This window comes from Cebus imitator, unplaced genomic scaffold, assembly GCF_001604975.1.
Source record: "Cebus imitator isolate Cc_AM_T3 unplaced genomic scaffold, Cebus_imitator-1.0 Scaffold597, whole genome shotgun sequence".
Lineage (NCBI taxonomy): Eukaryota > Metazoa > Chordata > Mammalia > Primates > Cebidae > Cebus > Cebus imitator.
This window is the reverse complement of record NW_016107912.1, coordinates 981,489-987,418: the sequence shown is the minus strand read 5'-3', so window position 1 is coordinate 987,418 and position 5,930 is coordinate 981,489. Positions and strand designations below refer to the sequence as shown.

The 5,930-nt window shown below is 44.9% G+C and overlaps 1 pseudogene; it reads right to left on the bottom strand.

The window, feature by feature from the left end:
• Positions 1 to 208: 208 nt before the first annotated feature.
• Positions 209 to 4,711, bottom strand: LOC108294670 (annotated as a pseudogene).
• Between the last annotated feature and the right edge of the window lie 1,219 nt (positions 4,712 to 5,930).

Below are 5,930 nucleotides of genomic sequence, written 5' to 3'. Positions count from 1 at the left end.
AAAGTATATTGACTCTATATAGACCATAGTTGTTGGGGGCAGGGGCTGGTAGATTAATTTACTGTATTTTTCTATTCTGAAAATTATATTAATAGGAAGTCTCATTTCCAATCTGAATATAAAGATACATGTGCCCAAAATGGATGAGATTAAATACAAACAAAAGCTTTACAGCTGTAAAGCTAAAGGCATGCAAAAGAAAAACTCAGAAATACCCAAAGTGGCAACAAGGAACCTTTGGTTGGAATTTGAAGTTCTTTCAGTCATCTTTGTCATTTGCTCCATGTTTCCAGATGTGTGTGAACTTGATGTAATTGAATTCCCCTTTTTGTCAATAGGTGCTTCTCTGTACAGCTCATCCACTTCCTCATCCATAAACTTTTCCCCTATGGTGTCAGCAGCTCTCTCAGGTAATCTTCCTGAATGGTGCCAGTTGCTTCTTTATCAAAGCAAGCAAAAGCATTTCTGATGACATCGTCACGATCTGTGCCATTTAACTTCTCACCAAACATGGTGAGGAACATGGTGAAATTGATGGGGCCTGGAGCCACATTCATCAAGGCATCCAAACACTCATCAGTTAGATTCTTCCCAAATGAAGCAAGCATATCATGCAAATCTTCCTTGTCGATGAAAGCATCTCTGTTCTGGTCAATCATGTTGAAGGCCTCTTTGAACTCCTGAATCTGTGACTAGACTTGTTCGCAAATTCTTTCCAAAGGATAATGTCCAGAATTGTGTTTCCTAGGTCTTCTTCTACAATTCTTATAGTTCATGGCTTTACATTTAAATCTTTACTCCCTCTTGAGTTTATTTTTATATATGGTGAAGGGTAGGAGTTCAGTTGTATTCTTCTGCATATGGCTAGCCAGCTTGTCCAGTGTTAAGTACACTCTGAATAAAGAGACCCCCTAAACAGACTTTGTGTGAGCAAGATGGCTGTTTATTCACCCCTGTGTGGGCAGGCTGAGTCTGAAAAGAGAGTCAGAAGTGGGCAGTGGGATACGAGTTGGTTTTATAGATTTGGGGTAGGCAGTGGAAAGTTACAGAAGTTAGAGTGCAGGGCAGTTTTTCCAATCTGGGGGGGTGTCACTAGGGGGTGTCACAAGGTCCAAGGTCCATTGTCACAAGGTTGGCTTATCAGTTAAGCCAGAACAATGGTGGAATGTTGCAAGGTCGGTTAATCGGCTCTGCAGGAGCTAGCTACTCTTCTTACTTCAGACTTTCTGGCTCTGGGAGGCCATCCAGAGATGTGCTTGTGGATCACGAGGGTCTCCATAGCTCGACTTAGGATGGCCCATGGTGCAGCCAGTTCAAAGAACCTCACATTCCTGTCTTTTCATATTAATAATATAAGAATAAAAGGAATAAAAAAGGGAGGGGAGTGAAATTTTGGGGGCAGTACAGAGGGATGATGGGCAACGTTTCTCAGGGCTTGTTCAAGCAGGATTAAGGGCAGCGTGGAAGCCTAAAAATGAGATAGAATTTAGACTGCTGAGAAATTTTGATGCAAAAGTTGATATTGTGGGGTTGTTAAAAGGAGCATTTGCTGTATTGACTGATTGGTTATAGCTTGGATACGATTTTGTAGGAATAGAAAGATTAGTCGGAAAAGGCAAGGCCTGAATAAGAGAAGGAGAAAACTGGGTATAAGGGGGCTGCTAATGGAAGGAGTGGTGATACCCAGTTAGAGAGTGGCCAGCTATGTCCAGAATAATTATTTGCCTGATTAGCAAGCTTTTGAGCCCCATCTTTAAGATTTTGGATGGCATCATATACAAAGTCAGATTGGTTTTGCTAAAAGGAGCATTCTTCATTCAGAAATAGGCAGAGTTCTCCTTTCTAAGCAGTCAATAAATCGAGGCCTTGGCAATTTTGGAGGACAACTGCAGCCAGGGAATTAACCTGGGCTTGGAGAACAGAGTGTTTGAGTTATGTCTGTAATGCTGGAAGAGAAATCAGGAAAGACACTTCAGAATGTGGTGGTGGAAGTTGCAAGGCCTGCTATACCTGTTCTGATTGACAAGCAAGGGGATTAATGGAATGACTCTTTTTTGTTGTGTGGGAGTTACAAGGGGTTTATTTCCTTTGGCAAGCTAGATTTGGGGAGTAAGAAAAATTAAGGTACAAGTGCCTGTCCAGCTGGTAGGAATGCAGAGATAGGTGGAAGAGCCGCAGAGGAAAAAAGTCCTTGGCTTGGGCAGAACAGGAAGTGCAAACGGAAAAGGTGAGAAAGTGTTTTTGGCAGAGGGGCTGGGGTTTTGTACCCAGATACTAAGGGTTGGGTTGGATTGGTTTAGCAAAAACTGGGTTAAATTAAGGTTTTATAGAGGAATTTGGAAATAACAGGAAAAAGAGGTACAATTATGCAGGGCACAAGGGAGCAGGAGGAATAGGGAGAAAAAGAATGAGGAGGGAATAGGGGAGAAGTCACTCAGGATACCTTGGAAGAAGAAGGTCATTTATTTACTCTAGAAGAGAGTAGAGTGGCAGCCAGGGTTGGAACCAGGAAATGTCTTGGCACACAGAATGGAGGAAGAAGGTGAAGCAGCAAGATAGACAGGAGCAGGGCATTTAAGTTTCCTCAGGAATTCAGGTGAGTTTCAGAGAAGTTTGTTGAGGGGTTTGGCACGATAGGATGGATGGGGATCACTACCTGATTAATAAGGCAAAGGTTTTGGACTAACCTGTAGGACTTGTCTGGTTTTGGGGCGGGTAGGATGGGGATCTTGTAGGGAGAGTTAGTGGGAACTAAAGGGCCATGTTGTAGTAAGTAATAACAGGTTTTAGGCCTTTTAAGGCTTGTGCTGTGATGGGATACTGGCGCTGGCTGGGCAGAATAAGGGTGGTTAGGTTTTAAGGGTATGATGAGGGGTGAGTAAGCAAGGGATGAGGAGGTAGCATCCCACATCCTAGGGTTAAGGTAGGGTAACATAAAGGGAGCTACTGAGGGAGGTGCGGGTTCGGGAAGGAGGGTGGCAATGAGGTGTGGCCGTAGCCCAGGAATAGTTAAGGAGGCAGACAATTTTGTTAGGATATATTGGCCTAACAGGAGAACTGGACAAGTGGGGATGATTCGGAAAGAGTGTGGAAAGGAGTGCTGGCCTAATTGACACCAGGCTTGGGGAGTTTTGAGAGGCCTGGAAGCCTGGCCATCGATTCCCACAACAGTTATGGAGGCCAAGGAGACAGGTCCTTGAAAAGAAGGCAGCGTGGAGTAAGTGGCCTCCGTGTCGACTAAGAAGAGAGTGGACTTACCCTCCACTGTAAGAGTTACCCGAAGCTCGGTGTCTGTAATGGTCCAGGGGGCCTATGAGATGTTTGGGCAGCATCAGTCTTCAGCCGCCAAGCCAAGGAGATCTGGGAAGGATTCAGTCTGGGAGCTCTGGGAGCAGTGACGTGAGTTGGACAGTCTGACTTTCCATGGGGACCCCACACAGACAGGGCAAGGGCTAGAAGGAATCCTGGGCTACAGGCATTGCTTGGCCCCGTGGCCAACTTTCTGACACTTGAAGCAAGGTCTGGGGAGGGCAGCTGGATGCTGCAGTCTGGGCACTTTGAAGTCTTCGTGAGCCAGTGGTGTGGCTGGGGTTTGTCTTACGGCAGAGGCAAGCATCTGTAGTTCTGAGATGCGCTGCTGCAGGGCAGCTTCTTCCCTACTGTTGAGCACCTTGAAGGCGAAAGTGATTAATTCCTGTTGTGGGGTTTGAAGGCCAGATTCTAATTTCTGTAGGTTTTTTCATGTCAGGGTCTGATTGGATGATAAAATGCATATTAAGTGTTTTTCAGGGGTGAGAGTAGAAGTAAGAATGACATTTAAGTCACTTCAGGTGAGATTTTAGGACTGGGTTAAGTATCAGAACTCTTGTATATATTTAGTAGGATCTGATGAAAAGGAGCCTCACCATTGGCTGATTTGGGAAAGGTCAGATAAAGAGAAAGGAACGTGCACCCTAACTATGCCTTTGGCTTCAGCCACCTCTAAAAGGGGGAATTGTTGGGTGCAGTGGAGGAGTTAGTCCAGGGACTAAACTATAAGCTGGACCCGGTGTGAGGTGGGGAGGTGACAGGAGGGGCATAAGGAGGTGGCTGCAGGCAGAGGAAGAGGAGGGAGGCTTGGCGGGTGAGTGGTTAGGGCCTGGATTGGGGTCTGGTTTGGACATGTGGGGAAGAAAGGTCAGAAGGGTAGATGGACAAGGAGGATTCTTAGTTACTGGTGGAGGTGGAGAGGTGGACAGAAGGGAGAAAAGGAAAATTTTGGATGGGTTGCATTGGGAGCAGAGATTAGGGAGGGATTAGTGTGTAAAAAAAAGCCCGAATGTTGGGCACCTCAGACCATTTGCTTATTCATTGACAAAAATTGTTTAGGTCTCACAGAATAGAAAAATTGAAAGGGCCATTTTCTGGCCATTTGGAACCACTGTCTAATTTGCTTTGAGGCCAGGCTATGTTACGGGAAAAAAATGAGACATTTAGGTTTCAGATCGGTTGGCAGTTGAAGAGGTTTTAGGTTTTTTAGGACGCAGTCTAGAGGCAAAGACAGAGGAACAGAGGGCAGAATATTGCCCCTGGGGAAGGAGATAAGTTTTAAGGAGAGAAGTAAAGTAGAGATTAGGAGAAAGGAGCAAGCAGCTACCAGAGTTTTCAGTAGGTATCCCTGACGGAATCCTGGACTGTCTCGTGGGTGCCTGATCAAGTCAGGCATTCCCATGATGGACACCAAGGGAAAACCGTCTTCCCTAGTTGAGTCCGTGACCAATGTTGGAGTTTTTGAGCACATGGATGAAGAGTGTCTCCTCTGCCTCTACTTAGACTGAGAGACTTGTCTCCTTGAGATTTAAAGGAAAAGAGAGAGAGGGAGACTTGTCTCCTTGGGATTTAAAGAAAAAGAGAGAGAGAGGGAGACTTGCCTCCATTTCTCTTAAAAAAAAAAAAAAAAAAAAAAACAGAGAGAGAGAGAAATGAGAGATGAGAGAGGGAGAGACTGCTTGCCTGATCTGAAGGTGGTGAGAGGGTTGTTGGGATGGTCTGATGCGCTGAGGTCACTGGTGGGTCCCTTCACAGAGGGAGAGCAGGGAAAGGGGGCCATTCTCCTCAAAGGCATACTCCTGTCCCAGGTTTCAGCACCAAATATTAGGTGCATTCTGAATGAAGAGACCCCCTAAACAGGCTTCATGTGAGCAACATGACTGTTTATTTACCTGGGCGTGGGCTGAGTCTGAAAAGAGAGTCAGCAGAGGGCAGTGGGATAGGAGTTGGTTTTATAGGTTTGGGGTAGGCAGTGGAAAGTTACAGAAGTTATAGTTCAGGGAAGTTTTTGCAAGCTTGGGGGGGTGCCACCAGGGGGTGTCACAAGGTCCAAGGTCCAGTGTCACAAGATTGGCTTATCAGTTAAGCCAGAACAATGGTGGAGTTTTGCAAGGCTGGTTAATTGGCGCTTCTGGAGCTAGCTATTCTTACTTCAGATTTTCTGGCTCTGGGAGGCCATCCAGAGGTGTGTGTGTGACTCATGGGGGTCACCATGGCAAGACTTAGGGATGGCCTATGGTGCAGCCAGTTCAAAGAATCTTGCATTCAGCACCATTTTTTTTCATTAGGGAGCCCTTTTCCCATTGCTAAGTTTTGTCAAATTTGTCAAAGATGGCTGTAGGTTTGTGGTGTTATTTCTAGGTCTTAATTCTATTTCATCGGTCTATGTATCTGTTTTTATATTAGTACCATGCTGTTTTGGTTATTGTAGTCTTATAGTTTGAAGTCAGGTAATGTTATGCCTCCAACTATGTTCTTTTAACTTAGGATTTTTGCTTTTTCGATTGCATAAAATTTTATAATAGTTTATTTTTTTTTTCCAGTTCTGTGAAAAATGACGTTGGTAGTTTGATAGGAATTGCATTGAATCTGTAGATTGCTTTGGGTAGTGTAACTATTTT